Below are 14,528 nucleotides of genomic sequence, written 5' to 3'. Positions count from 1 at the left end.
TCATAAAAATCTTTCTGTTCTAGTTAACGATCCTAATTGCAATCCAAATTTGCTTTCGGCCTTTAAAGAAATTATGTTTTAGTTCTGGTTTCACCAACAGATGGCGCCACTTGCTTATTCTTGTCCAGGCTTTCTTATCTTATCTAATCATTATTTCCTATCTTGTTCATTCGCGGTTTTGCAGCTGAGGATGGTGGTTCGGTAAAACCATCGAAACTAGTTCTGTGAAAAATTTTGTAAATATAACGCTGATTTTTGTTGTTTGACTTCTGAATTAGTATTTATTCGGCGTGTTATTGTGTCTTAATGAAATATATTTTTGGAGAGAATTTTCCGCTTACCATTAGTTAATTTATCAAATAACGAACCTCTTTTAATCTCAAATTGTTTATTTTTCACTTTGCCGGTCTATAATTTGTTAGTTATAGCATAACTAATTAAAGTGTGAAATTATTTATCAATTACATACTTTAACCGATTGGCTAGTTATTTCATTAAAAATCAAGTTTTTCTATGAAACAACTGAATTATACGCTTAAAGGTTAACATATATTTGTAAAGTTGCATCATTAATAACGTCTACTGGTAAGACAAGATTCATGATGCGAAACTTAGTTGAAAATATCCTAGTCCTATCTATTTTCATGGTTTAAAATTTTAGCCATTTATGGTGGAATATTTTCAATTATAATGTATTCTTGGCAGTTATTAATTATGAATGAAATAAATCCTAATAAGCAGATTTCGTAGCATTGCCCGCTTTTGTATTTGAATACAAATACGAAAGTGTTTCATTAGGCAAATATTTGATTAAAGGTATAATTTAAAACTAAGTGAGAACCCATGAATCAAAAGTTCCCGTGCTTTGCCATGATTAAAATAACCACCAAAGAAGAAATGAGGAGAAAATGCAGTAGGTACTAGCTATTCAAGGGATAGAAAAATTATTAATAGATGTAGAAGAGCATTTTTGAAATCATTTCTTGAGTACAAATTCCGGGGAGTTCTAAATCACCGAGAGTTCTTAAATGTTAAATAACTTCAGTGCCTTTAATTGAGTCTGAAAATTGGATTGATGGAGTTGAATTTTTTGAATTTTAAAATTTGCAATTTGCTAGAAAAGGCGAATTTTCTGCTCAAGTGCTTGCAACAATATTGAAAATTCTAAATTTTCGAATCTATGGGCGAAGTAGATCATTAATTACATCAAATGCTTCTAATAATTCTTCTAATAACTATTTTAGAGTTTAAGGACAGGTTGCAGGGACTGTAAATAATCTAAAGATATTTAGAAATACAACAAGATTTGACAGTTGAGGAAAATTGAAAAATACACTAATTATCATAAAAGATGAACTGAAAATAATTATAATGTAAGAAAGAAAAATTTTCTCCTTTATTTTTGTTTATTTTCACAATTTTAAAAAAATGATATAAATCTAAAATTTGGTTACTTAGGGAAATTGCTATAAATTAAGCATAAAACAAATCAGTGCGAGAATGGTTTTGCATACGAACTGCGACTGCAACACATTTCAACCAGTTTTAACCAGCCTCAGATGTTAAAAAGTTCCAGAATTAAGATCTTCTTATTGTAAATGCACAAAGTTTAAATCTTGGCATAAAATTAAATAACTTGGGCATTTAAAGCCCGAATATTGGAAAATATCATAATTAAGAATTTTTAAATTTTTGTAACAGCATACGTACAAAATAATGATCAACAATTGATTCAAAGCTTTCATACAAATACAATAATCCGAATGGAATGTAAAAGATTATTACTATTCTAATTTATATTGAAAGTTGTTACACGACCTTGAAAAATCAATATTATAATTTATAAGGCAGACATGTAACTGAAATTATTAAATGCCACAAAAATGCAAATATAATGAGACTTTTCTAATGCGACCACTAACGGCGGCTTCAAGCGATTTTTAGGCCACTTATATAGATGGTTGCATTAGAGAGGCAAATGTATAAAAGCCTGTTTATTTATGTTGTAGGAAACACTTTTAGAGTTCGCCGTCATGAGATTCTCTGTACTTATATGTAAAACAGCTACAAATAATATGTCTTACTAAAACGATTTGACATATTTAGGCTTCTAAAATTATGTCAAAAATTTCAAAAAGGAAATCTAACAGAAAAAAATCCTGATTTGGTTAATTTAAAGCAGTCAACACAGTTTATGATAAATAAAACATTAATTAAAGCATCACAGGCTTCAGTATGAGAAAAGATTAGCATGATCATCAAAACAGATTATTTAGGTTATGGCAAAGTACCATAAGATTATCTGCCGAATTGAATATGGATGCCTTCATGGAGGACTGTTTATAGAGAGTAGGTGACAAAAATTATTTCATACGTCTGATAGAAACTGACTCGTACTTATGTTACACATGGAGAAAAACACGAAAATTTCCTGGTAAGCAGCACATCCGCCATGGTTTGAGTGCCAGTCGAACTACCAATATTCAACAATTTTTACCTCTCGGCTGCTAGTGGTCAAAGGTCATTTAAGTTATTCTCTGAATTTCAAAGTTATCTGTCTATGCTTTATTACATAATTATTCATGCTCAGATTTTTGGAAACAAGAGATAAATTAAAAACTGGAATTCTAGATAACCAAATTAAATAAATAAAGTTATTTAATTTTCCGTTTTGATACGTTTTACGTTATGAATACGAAAAGCTCCCACGTATGACTTATTTGGAGCTCAATTTGGAGAGTAGAATGAATAAGCTTCTTTAATTTGGTTTGGTTTACTTGACTATAACAAAGCGCACGAAAGGTATCTGCCAAGAGAATGGTTGCCTTCGTGGAGAGCTTCCTAAGGAAAACTAGTTCGTAACCACGTTATGTAGGGAAAAAACCACGAAACGCTGCTTTGCTAGGAATCGAACCCAGATATAACAACCAGGGTATTCAGCAACTTAACCGCTCGGCCGCTTTTAAGTTTCCATGAGCTCTACACGTAATTGTAATTAATATAACTACTATAAGTAAAAATCCTTTCTAAGATATCCATCAGCCATCCATCAGATTTCAGCCTATCAGCGGCCGAGCGGTAAAGACGCTGAACACTGGTAGTTCGGTCCGAGATTCCAATCCCGCGAACGGGCTGGCTGCATGGGTACTTTCGTGGTTTCCCCCATGTGTAATATGTATACGAGCCAGTTTCCCTTAGAAAGTTCTCCACGAAGGCATCCCTCCCTTTAGCTAGATAGCCCTCGTGCGCTTTGCCATAATTGAATAATCCTAATCCATTCATGTTTCTAGTTGATTTTTGGTATTCTGTGAAGATCACCACCCTAGAAAGATGATATTCAGTGCAAGTGTTTGTTTATACCTATAGAAATGCCTGTCACTTTTGAAAGTGATCGTCTTAAGGAGATGGTCGCCAATCGTTTATGGGCTACTAGATGGTCCGGCTCTGGGTAGGTTACGCATTGGTGTATTGTAAAATGCATTAAATCCTCTCTAATACGATCATCCCCGTTTCTAATTCTTTTGGTCTTTGGTGGAAGTGGTCATCTTAAAGAGATAATGCTCGGTACAAGTGTTAATTTCTACTACCGGGCAAGCCCGCTTTTCATTGTTCAATGTTCATGAGTTCCCATTGTAATTTCGCCGGTATTCAAAAGTTGGACCGAACTACCAGTATTCAGCGGTTTTGCGCGGGCTGAGCCCGCTTTCTTCGTATATGCATGGAGAAGATACTGCATAAACGATACACATGCGTAAAAGCAAGAAAACACCCATGTAGCCAGCCCGTTCGACGGAATTAGAAAGTTGGACCGAACTACCAGTGTTCAGCGGATTTGAGCTGCGCCCGCTTTATTCACATATGCACGGAGAAGATACTGCGTACTCGATACACATGTGTAAAATCACGAAAACACCCATGCAGCCAGCCTATTTGACAGTTTTCGAAATTTGGATGGAACTACCAGTGTTCTGCGCCGGCTTATTCACGTATGCATCCACAGGATACTTCATAAACGTTAGAAATGCAGAAAATCTCGAAAACACACATGTAGTCAGCCCGTTCGCCGTTATTCGAAAGTTGGACCGAACTACCAGTTTTCAGCATTTTGCGCGGGCTGCGCCCGCTATATTCACATATTCATCCAGAAGATACTCCATACACGATACACTTGCGTAAAATCACGAAAACACCCATGCTGCCAGCCCGCTCGCCGGGATTCGAAAGTTGGTCCAAACTACCAGTGTTCGGTGCTTTTGCGCTGGCTGCGCCCGCTTTATTAAAGTATGCGTCCCCAATATCCTGCATACACGATATACGTGTGGAAAAGCACGAAAACATCCATGCAGGCAGTCCATGGGCCTGGATTCGAAAGTTGGACCGAACTACCAGTGTTCAGCGACTCAGCCGCTAATGGGCCATTGTACGAAATATAATCACGAATATTTTCTGGTTTATTATTCCAAGAGTAGATAGATCGCCGGGATCGAACTACCAGTGTTCTGAGGTTTTGCGCACGCTGCGCCCGCTTTATTCACATATGCATCCTGAAGACGCTGCATACACGATACACATGCGGAAAATCACGAAAACACCCATGCAATCATCCCGCTCACCGGGATTCGAAAGTTGGACCGAATTACCAGTGTTCTGCGGATTTGGGTGGGCTGCGCCCGCTTTATTCACGTATGCGACCAGAATATACTGCATATGCGATACATATGCCTAAAATTACGAAACCACCCATACAGCCAGCCCATTCGCGGGTATACGAAAGTTAGACCTAACTACCAATGTTCAGCGGGCTGCGCCCTCTTTATTCACCTAGGAATCCAGAAAATACTGCATGAACTATACACATGCGGAATATCCCCAAAACATCCATGCAGAAAGGCCGTTCACCGGGATTTGAAAGTTGGACCGAACTACCGGTTTACATCGATTTTACCTGAACTGATCCCGCTTTATTTTGGTATGAAGGCATAAGATACTGCATACACGTTACACATGCGTAAAATCAAGAATACACCCCTCCAGCCAGCCCGCCGTCCGGGATTCGAAAGCTGGACCGAACTACCATTTTTCAGCGGTTTTGCGCGTGCTGTGCCCGCTTTATTCAGGTATGCATGCAGAAGATAGTGCATAAACGATACACATGCGTAAAATGAAGAAAACACCCATGGAGTCAGCCCGTTCGCCGGGATCGAAAGTTGAACCGAACTACCAGTGTTCATCGGTTTTGCGCGGGCTGCGACCGCTTTATTCACATATGCATCCAGAAGTCACTGCATACACGATACACATGCAGAAAATCACGAAAACACCCATGCATTCAGCCCGCTCGCAGGGGCTTCGAAAGTTTGACCCAACTACCAGTGTTCAACGGTTTTGCGCGGACTGCGCCCGCTATATTCAGGTATGCATCCAGAAGATACTGCATACATTATGCATATGTGGAAAATCACGGAAACACTCATGCAGCCAGCCCGCTCGCCGGGATTCGAAAGTTGGACCGAACTACCAGTGTTCAGCGGTTTAGCGCCCGCTTTATTCACGTATGCACGCAGAAGATACTGCATACGCGTTACACAGACAGAAAATAACGAAAACACCCATACAGCCAGACCGTTCGCCGGGAATCGAAAGTTTGACCGAACTACCAGTGTTCCGTGACTTTACCGCTCAGCCGCTAATGTGCCGTTGTATAAAGTGCAATCGCGAAAATTTTCGCATTTATTATTCAAACAGTAGATTCGTTATTAAAATTCCTATATTTTTTGTAAACTTCAATATAATCACACACAAAATTGTATCAATATATATATTAATGCAATTAATAATTCATAATTATTTATAATAAAAAATTTTCCATATACCATCTCCAAGGAACATATATTCAATTTAAAGCCCTGAACGGAACTACCAGTGTTCAGTGACTTTACCGCTCAGCCGCTAATGGGCCGTTGTAGAAAGTGTAATCGCGAAAATTTTCGGGTTTGTTTATTAAAACACTATATTCGTTATTAAAATTCCTTTACTTTTTATAACTTCAACAGAATCACACACAATATTATATTAATGCAATTAATAACTCGTAATTATTTCTAATAAGAAAAGTTTCCATATATCGCGTGGTTATAGGATCCATTTTAATTAGATTTTAAAATTTTAGTAAAATAAAAAATCTGAAAGTTTTCAGATTTTGAATTACGTCCAAAGGGGCCTTTTTTTTAACATTTTGTGTGTTACCTTTATTTATTAAATATCATATTCTTCGCAAACCATAAAATTCATTTCAAGAGCAGTATCGCAAAATAATTTTAAATTGAGCACATTTTTAGAATTTCCGATTCAGTCTCACGCGCTGGAGATAAAAATGTTTTTTCTGTATAACGTTGCTATGGCTCGCTTTGAAATTCTTGAGTTTGTTAATCAAAAATTCGTTAACGTTTTACAAAATATGAAATCGATAATAAAACAGTTGCCCATATTCACAGTAGGATTACGTCATTCGAAACTCGATGGTTCTAGGTACCGTTGTTTTATCACAATATTTAGTTGCAACAGTTTGAAAAGTGAAACGGACATTCAAAGTGATTCGACGCAAAATCGCAAAATGAAAACAATAGTCCCTCAGGGACTAATAATTTTGAAATAAACCTCTTAATTTTAATAACTGTGGCATTCTTGTTTTAAAACTTAAGTGCAAAATTAAACAATTGTTTCCTGTGCAGATACGTTACTTTTAATTAAAATCAAATGAGAAAAAAAATCATGCGAAAATTAATTAGCTAAAAAATTTAGTACTATTCTTATCGCAAACTTGAAATTGCATCTACAATTGTTTCTTATACCAAAGCTCAGGATGAATTCGTTTTCTGTTGTGCGTCAATAAATGTTTCACTAAACCGCAGCTTAAGGCTATAACTACATGCGGTGCCAGGAGAGTAATTACTAAAGACCTGACAATGACCGACGCTGGACAACCCGCCTTTCCCCCTGGCTTCCATCGCGAAAGCTTTCCGCTCTTAAACAACCCTCTATTTTTAACCTGAACGAAGAAACCATGGAGGTAGGCTCCATGGAAGAAACAAGCAGCCAACACTTCTTGCTTCTACTCGCACATGTTTCCGGTCATCCGAAGTTACGGTTGTTGAGATAAAACTTTTATCACCCAGCTTGGCGATCTTTCTAAACATGCCTTATATTTCCCATTGCAAACGAAGGGGGACATTTTTTCCGTTCCTTATTTTCCGGGGACATTCTTTCCGTTTCCCTTTTTTCCGGGTGACATTTTTTCCTACAACCTTGTCGGCATAACGTACAAGATTGGAGAGCATTGGATATAATTTTTCGCCCTTTGTTTACCAAAGACCGGATATTTGTATGACTAAAGAGCTAGAGATAGCAAAGTGAGGTTTCAAGACAGTAAGATCATAATGTTACTTCTTTCTTTTCTTAAACTTCATTTTCCTATTAGAAAAAGGTAAAAAGGAAGTTACTTCTTACCTCAGTCATTTTGAGAGACTAAGTCTCTTTATTAAAGAGCTTACCAGAGATGAAAATGAACGAAGAAACTGTATGAATTTTTTAACCCAATAAAATCATTCTTCTATTTATAAATTCAAATTAAAGCAAGTTAAAGCTCGTGTATAGACTAGTTCTTAACTGTGTCTGTAAACTCAAATTTCGTGGATTAAAAAAAAAATCTTGTTACTTATTACTGCATAGCACTAAACATCATTCATTACACTAATATAGTAGTGTAAGATATCAAAAAGTATTTTTTTTCCGTCTGCACTTTCAAAGTATAGTTATTTCTATGTCAAGAATTAGCTAATAGAACGATTTTTGGATCTAAATCCTTTCAGTAATAAGTTTTGCTAAGTGCATGGTTCAGCAATGCATATTCCCGAGCAGCTAAATGCTACATTAATTTTGATTAGTGACCGCAGAGACGAGAAATTGGTTAGTGACTAATTGCCGTACCGAAGGGCCCAGGTTCGAATACAGGAGAAGGCATGGATGTAAATTGTCTGTTCCCTCATAGGAGGAAACGTTGGCCTATCTATTATCCCCATAATAAAGTGCTCACCACTTCCGGTCTTAGTATTGCATCTAAAGCCTAATGCCAGCCATTAGAAATTTAAAAATAAGAATACATATTGATTAGCCTGACTTAAGGATCTGTAGCAAAGCTCTCGAGGGCAGTCTAACAAAGGAAAGGAATGTCTTCATTAAATACTTTCCCTTTTTAAGAGAGATTGACTTGTTTATACGCTATACGTAGGGAAAAAAACATGAAAAATCTCATGCAGCCAGTTCATTCCCCACGATCTGAATCTTCTCGAACTACAATAGTTTAGCGGCTTAATTCTCTGCGGCCTGAAGGATTATTTACTTAAAGCATGTAGAGAACATCATGCCCAACTGTTATTTATATGATAAATGTCTTCGTGAAAGAGTTTCTGAGCGAACCTGTAACGTAAATAATGTTATTTGGGTTCAAAGATATTAGCAAACTATCTAAAATAATGTTTACAAAACATATCACGCAGTAATTAGAATTTATTCTTAAACACACTTTCAATATGAAACTCAAAAACGGCTGAAAACACGTGCATATAATTTGTTTGTTAGGCACTGTGAAACAACAGCAAAAATTTGAAAATATTTTGAGTTTTACTTACAGCCAACATATACAAAACAAAAATAAGTGTAAGCATAACAATTAAATTTCTATATGCAGAACATCCATAGAGTAAGATTTTGATTCTTATAATTTCATTTGCATGTTTGTACAAGGTTATACTTTTACTACACAGCTTCCATAAAAAGTACAGTATTTTCAATGAATTTAAGGAATAACCCCTCCGTCTGTCTTTCAACTTGGTCTAGTCACTAGGGAGGATACCATTAGCGTGCTTGACTAGCCCTTTAACAAGTAATTGAAGAAACAGATGGCTTTAAAATACTTTTGAAATTTTAAAAATTGGGCACTTGATTTTAAGGAAAAAAAAGTAACTTACGAAGAAATTAAACATACGAATTATTTGTAAAACATTCACTTTTTTATATATACTTCAATTCTTATGTGGACACATAATCGATTAAAGTTTGATCAGCAATTTAGTTCTATGATTTTAATAATTTATAGCATATGAAAGCAATTATATAAATAATGTATATTATGTGGATACGAATGTTTGCGCGTATTTTATTTATAAATGTAGGAAATATTTTAGGAATAGCTAATTCATTGAATGCTTCTTTCAGATTGCCTACAGCCATAAATTTGCAAGTGTCAGGAATAGACTGATTAAAATTAACAAAAAAAAAAGTTTAACCCGATACTATATAAATATATATATTTTCTAAATGTAGTTCAAAAAGCAATTCTTAAAAAGAAAAATAAAGAGGTTGCGTATGCTTTCTTATTAGCACATTCAAGCTTTGAATTCTCATCTCATATTGGGCTGAGAATAAATATCCTTAGTATGTTTGACGACAGAAGTATTCAGGAGTAGTATGTGCATCCTCAGGATGATAAACGACAAAGTCCTGAAGATATCTGAGAAACAGCATCCCCAGGAGATCTTCATATATCCCGGGACATTGCGACCTGAACAGGACATCCCTAAGATGTTGATTTACGAAGTCCTCAGGATATCTGAAAATCAACATCCTCAGGAGATCTCCACATATCCCGGGAGATTGCGACTTGAACAGGACATCCTCAGGATGTTCACTTAAGAAGTCCTCAGGATATCTGAGAATCAACATCCTCAGGATATCCTAACTGTTTCCCGGGACATTGCGACTTAAATAGGATATCCTGAGGATGTCTTGTGTTATGGGGGTGTATGCAATACTTTTAGAATTATCAACAATTTTAAAGTTGTTTAACTGCCGCTAAGCCTAATAATCTTTTTGATGGCGGCCATTGCTTGTTTACATTTAAAACAGCAAAGTAGTGGGTTTGTTGCCAATCTAGAGAAACGTAGCTTCGCAACAACAAAAATAACGCCTTCATTTATTATTGTGAATTAAATCATGCTTAATCCTTTCTGGAATTTTTTCGAGGAAATAAGTGTTTAAGATTTACTTCGTAATTTTTAATATAGATATTTTGAGTTTTTATGTATTTTTGCCTTGTCGCGAAGTGATAACTGAATTAATTGAATGAGAAACACCCAATCGTCTGTGAAAAACTATTTCTTTTTTGATTAGATAATTCTTTAAATGATATAAATTTTGTGCATTCTGTGTTATAATATGAACGAAAAATAATACTGTTAAGTGAATGTAGCGCCAGAATATCGCTATGGTAAACAAATAGAGTGAATTTTAAAGAATGCACTTATTCTATTGTGGTGTATGCTCTGTCGGCAATGTAGATTTTTAATTCAATCCAATAAGTTTAAATGAAATGCAAGAAAAAATGCGTATAATTTAATATTCCGTACTAGGAAGTCATGTGATGTACACATCATATTTTTTCTTCATGATTTAATAATAAACGCACAAGGAGACAAACCCAAAACTTTTAAGAAAACGCAGCGTATTTTATCTATTATTTTTAATTAATAAATACGTATTATTAACTTTTTAAACATTACAAATACTTAGAGTAATGGCGTCTTCTAAATTAAACCTATTTTTTCACACACAACGTTTTAAGGCTATTTTTTTAAAATTTAAAACTTTTTTTTTCTTTACTGAGAATTGCGTTTTGCAGTCAGTGTCAACATGACTTCGTCATCACTTCTGACTTTCTGTTTCAGGATACCTGTATGAAATAGCCCTTCTCTTTTAAGTTATATTCAGAGAGAAGAAAATTCTTTATGTTTGAGTACTTGAAAACAACTGATGCTTCTGTACAGATTGACAAGTCAAATTTACTAGGAAGTGAAGCTTTGCTTTCAGCTTAAGCGTGATTTGTGAAAGAAAAATAATCCCAAGAATTTTTTATTTATCAAGTGTTTGGAACCTAATACAAAAGGTGAAAGAAAAATTAAATTATAAAGATCATCGATGTAAATGCTATACCCTTGAGTAATATTCTATCAATTTACTCCTTGATTGGAGCTCCAGCAATGGTAGGGATGATATCGAGGCTTTCTGGCATACATAACACAAGCCATGACGAATGCATTTTTTTGTACATTCATAGCTAACATTTAATTGCGAAAACTCTTAGAGAAAGCCTGAATGGCTCAATAGTGCATGCGTTTAAAGAAGTAATACCTAAAATGATAGATTATTTAACTTTTTGTTTGGGAAAACGAAGATTAGTTTACTACTCAGCACGGAAATTTGTTGGTTACCTAAATGTGCATGAGTGGATCGAGTTTTTTGAAATCTTTAATTCAAGTTGCTATTCCTGGAAATAAAATACATTGATTTTCTGCTTAGTTTAATCAGTTTAGAAAATGACACAGTTTAAATAACTGACGTATTTTCCAAATTCAGCGAAAGCAATTTGCTGAGGTATAAGGTGATCATTACATTTAATCAAATCTAAATGTACAATATATATATACGTTTACTGCAAAACATTTTCTATAAAAACAAATTATAGGGAAAAGGATAATGTTCTCACCTTCCAAATCTTTCAAAATTGCAGCAACGAGATGAAGATTTGCTTGCTTATTTTTTACACTTAGCCGGCTTTTCATTCTGCCCTCAGCCAAAGATTTGAAGACGTTCTTCACTTGATTATTCCCGATTGGCTACTGTGCCCTTTCACAAACAGATCACATTCTCATATGAATCCAAACTGTAACAGGAGAAATTTATATAATTATTATTTAAAAATTTTTGTCCGAATAAGCAATTAAGACACAACTTCAAATCTTTAGAAGAACTATTTTCATTTATTTTTAACAATAACAATTTTAAAGAAAAAACTGGTAACCATGGTAACGCTTTGCAACTGCCCAGACAGTCTCGCAGACGATTCTCACAGATGATGTGCTGGCGCATAGCAGCACAAATACAAAAATTTTAAACAATTACTTATAAATAAAGAGCTGAAGCTAATGCTTGAACGAGGGTTCCACAAATTCTAGTTGCAAAAATATATAACAGTTTTATATTCTGCATTATGGGTCACTGTAAAAGAATTCCTGATTGCTTTCCGGTAACTTCATATTTAGTAGAACGTGGATTTAGTGCAGTTATAAGATTCATGACTAACAGAAACCGACTGTTAGTGCTCGTAGAGACATACGAAAGTTACTGACAAACATACAGCCGAATACAGTATACGATTTCAGTTCATCAGTCATAGTCACATCAGGTTCACGATCATAGAAGAAAAATTAATTTTATTTTGAATTTTAAAACAAAAGCTACAGTTTCAATAAATACTACATTAAATGTCAAAACGTTTTATTTATATTTTATTTTTAAATCACCATTTACGATTCAAGACATCAAAGGCAAAGTTCTAATTTTTCTATTATGCACTTATATAGAGTTATTTCGCTGGGGGGGGGGTCATGGTCAGGTTTTTACTGTAAGAAAGGATCGGGAGATAATGTAAGTTTGGAAGCCACTGCTTTAAGCAAAACTAGTTGATTAATTCTTAACGAAAGAATTTATCCTCTGCCACCCTGGAGTATGTCATGTAATACTGCTGGAAGGCATACATAGTTACATAGGGATCCGATCTGTTACAGTTACTCATAAATAAACCAAAATACCGCCAAATGGTTACCAAACTTAGCCACGTTTCGCAATTCCTCGCCAAATTTAAAAAAAAAAAAAAAAAAAAAAAAAAAAAAAAAACTAGTTTGAAAATTATCGGACTCTGAGGAGAAGGCCCTCAATGTTAAATGCACTTATGCACTTACCCCAGTAATCCTGTTTTTTCGACGATGCTTCACCCTCTGAAGCATTTCCTGTTTACATTATACTCAGGGTTCCTTAAGTGTTTTGGTGTGGGGACCCCATAATATTTACGAAAATATTGTGGGACTCCATAAGCATTGCGCAAATCCGACACACGCAGGAGTGAAATGTCAGTTTCTTCACTTGCAATATGCTATTGCAGTTTTAGATCATTACTTTTTAAAGTAAAGTTTCTATTATAAAAAAGTGCGTCGTAACGCTTTCGTTTTTTCTGTGTCTGCATTGTCTTATCTTTATCTATTTTCAGACGCATTATGTAAAAATGTTTGGTAATTGTAAAATTATAATGTGTTAAAGCAATTCAAAATTGCTCAAATTTTTGGCGACCCCGTAGTGCAAGTCTCGTGACCCCAATCAGGTTCGTGACGCACAGTTTTCAAAAATTCGGCATTATACCATAGATACTAAAATTTGCATATAAACAAAATTTGTAACAGTATATTTTTTTATGCAAGAGATAACTACTTTTCGTCAATATATCTTTTCCCAACGCTCGTTTTTAACAAAAATCCTTCTTAAATTTGGGATAAAGAATGGTCCGAGGATGTTATGAATATATTTTCATTGAAGAATGTCTGAGGATTACTCATAATCACAATTTACGCAAATATATTTAAGACTACGCTTTTAACATCTCTATATTAACTGATAAACTCTTTGGACAAATGAAAAGAATAATTGCTTTTTTAAAGGTAATTTCAATAGTCATTTCAGGAGATACGCGTATTAATATAAGCTTATTAAAATGCAATATAGAATATTCGAAAAGACCATCTACGATATCTGCCCTTTTATTGCACTTCCTTAGCTATTTGTATAACACGATGTCTCTCAATCTGGTCATTTAGTGAAGTGAAATTTTCCTACGAACATTTATCATTGTTGTCATTTTTAAAATGTTTCCCCTTTGAATTTAGAAGGAAGATCTTTTACTTGGATTTATCATGAAAATAAGAAAAAAAAATATTTTCCGATTTAATAAAGATGTATAGATAAATAAAATATTCTGTCCGCCTTGAGTTTTGCTATTGTTGTCTATTCCGTTCTTTCCACTGAAATAACTTCAACTAATTTTTGTCAGTACTTTTTTTCTTTTACTAAGCGACCGACTAAAAAAAGCAAATTAATATTGACGTTTATATAAATATTTGTGATAATTTATTATTACCAATTATTCACGTTTATGCAGAAATGTGTTCACTTGTTTGCATTTTGTTGCACATCTGTTTATCTGTGTCTATATGTTTCTGTGTAACTATCTAGTCTCTATATACATCTCTCTCTCTTTGTATGTATATATGTTACCGTGAAAGACAGAAACTGAAGAGTGTCGACTTTCACCGGAGAATATCAACATTCACCAAATACGTCCATGAAAGATCGAATATTGCATTGCATTACATTCTTGTACATTCGGACCCTCACCGTTATATGTCGACAATCGCAGATATGCTCTGGTGTAGGTCAAAAAGAGAGGAGTAGACAAAGAGGCGACAAGCTGTTTCCCGCCAAATCGTTCGTTCTGGTGGGAGTCAGTCAGCTTTGTCAGTCTTATGCAAGGTTTGATGGTGCAAGCAACGTTTTCTTATTTTTTTTTCCGATACCCTAATTTATAC

General features: G+C 34.8%; 1 protein-coding gene across 1 annotated transcript in view; it reads right to left on the bottom strand.

Annotated features, from left to right (window-relative positions):
- The window catches only part of LOC118200498 (uncharacterized), a 31,086-nt gene extending 19,249 nt beyond the window's left edge, over nt 1–11,837 (bottom strand). Inside the window, exon 1 of the mRNA XM_085817910.1 lies at nt 11,600–11,837. The gene's annotated coding sequence lies outside the window, so the exon portion shown is untranslated. The remainder of the gene's footprint in view (nt 1–11,599) is intronic.
- Between the last annotated feature and the right edge of the window lie 2,691 nt (nt 11,838–14,528).

Source organism: Stegodyphus dumicola, chromosome 6 (assembly GCF_044657685.1).
Source record: "Stegodyphus dumicola isolate Sdum_Otavi_A_Nest chromosome 6, ASM4465768v1".
In the NCBI taxonomy this organism is placed as follows: domain Eukaryota; kingdom Metazoa; phylum Arthropoda; class Arachnida; order Araneae; family Eresidae; genus Stegodyphus; species Stegodyphus dumicola.
Note: the sequence above shows the minus strand (reverse complement) of the source record. Positions and strands in the feature narration are given on the sequence as shown.